The sequence below is a fragment of the Lynx rufus genome, unplaced genomic scaffold (assembly GCF_022079265.1).
Source record: "Lynx rufus isolate CCGP_SWC_20201006 ecotype Redwood Valley unplaced genomic scaffold, mLynRuf1.p SCAF_29, whole genome shotgun sequence".
In the NCBI taxonomy this organism is placed as follows: domain Eukaryota; kingdom Metazoa; phylum Chordata; class Mammalia; order Carnivora; family Felidae; genus Lynx; species Lynx rufus.
In genome coordinates this window covers 7,808,547-7,810,107 of record NW_025814844.1, presented here as the reverse complement: position 1 = coordinate 7,810,107, position 1,561 = coordinate 7,808,547, and the positions used below count along the sequence as shown (strand labels likewise).

The 1,561-nt window shown below is 39.7% G+C and overlaps 1 non-coding gene across 1 annotated transcript; it reads left to right on the top strand.

The window, feature by feature from the left end:
* Nucleotides 1–1,174: 1,174 nt before the first annotated feature.
* On the top strand, nucleotides 1,175–1,259 carry TRNAR-UCG (transfer RNA arginine (anticodon UCG)). The gene has a single exon. It is a non-coding gene; the product is annotated as a tRNA-Arg (tRNA).
* Nucleotides 1,260–1,561: the final 302 nt, after the last annotated feature.

Below are 1,561 nucleotides of genomic sequence, written 5' to 3'. Positions count from 1 at the left end.
TTTCTCATATAACTTCCCACCCCGTCCCCTCCCCACATACACAGCCTCGCTCATTATCAACATCCCCCACCAGAGTGGTGCACGTGTTACACATGATGAACATACATGGACCCATTATCACTTCACGTCAGGGTTCGCTCCTGGAGTCGCACATTCGGTCTATGGGTTTGGACAAACGTATGCCATGCATCCACCCTACAACGTTTACACTACCCTAACCATCTCTGTGCCCCACTGTACATCCTTTTCCCAGACCTGGCCTTTCCTTCCTCTAATCAAAACTAGAGCCCCAACGTTGATCTAATTAACCACACATGAGAGAGAGTAAATTTGGTTTGTCCCCTACAAAAATAGGTCCTCTAGAGATTTTTTTTCTTCTTTTGAGGTTGAAGGATAAAGCAACTTAATGCCAAACAACTTACTAGTTCATATGTTGAATTTTCCAGTTAATCATATCTCTTTGGGAAAGGAAGGCATGCCAAGCGGCTCCTGGTCGCTGGCCTTTTTCAATAGGAATCAAGGCTGGAACATGCCTTTGCTTTCATCCTCTTAGCAGAAACTTAGTAATTATTTGTGACTACATCTAAAGCCCCAAATAGATTTCATCTCCTTCTTTAGTTGATGCCGGAAAGCTGAAATATGGAGCTCTTGCTGCCAATCGTGTCTTATGTTTTCAGAATTATCCAAAGATGTAAGTCCATGATATTATGAACTTCCTAACACAGAGTTTTGTCTGTAGTTAGTTTTCATTATTAATTTAACAAATGGGAACCACTGGAAGCAAGACTGCAATCATGTGTTGTTGCCCTGATTTGCTAAGTGACTACTCTTTAAAGCATTAATTGAAAGATAATAATTATATTTCAAAACTAACAATCAGCCAAATGGGGTTCATTCCTAAAGTGCCAAATGCAAAGGTGTTCAGTATAATAGAAACCATTAGTACAATTCATCATGTTAGAGACAAAAGACAGAAATGACCTGTTAACAGATGCCAAGAAGCCAGCTCCTAAATTCTTCCTTTTCTGAAACATTGTGGTTACATGTACACATATAAAAATTAGAAACAGCAAGCATAATGGTAAGAAAAAAACACCCTTTGAATTACAGTGAGAATCGATTTAGGATTTGCAGATTTCTTTTGACATTAATTTAAACATGCTGACAAAGGGGCGCCTGGGTGGCTCAGTCGGTTGAGCGTCTGACTTCGGCTCAGGTCATGATCTCAAGGTCTGTGGGTTCGAGCCCCATGTCGGGCTCTGTGCTGACAGCTCGGAGCCTGGAGCCTGCTTCGGATTCTGTGTGTGTCTCTCTCTGACCCTGCCCCGTTCATGCTCTGTCTCTCTCTGTCTCAAAAATAAATAAACATTAAAAAAAATAATAAAAAAAATAAACATGCTGACAAAAAAAATGAAATAAGAGGTATTAACAATGGAAAGAAGGAAGCAAAACTGTTGTTATTTTTTGATGACACACTTTTACGTATTGAAAACCTGGGATCAACATATGAACAAAAATTGGGAAGAATAAGAAACCTTGTAAGGTGCTGACTTACAAAAAA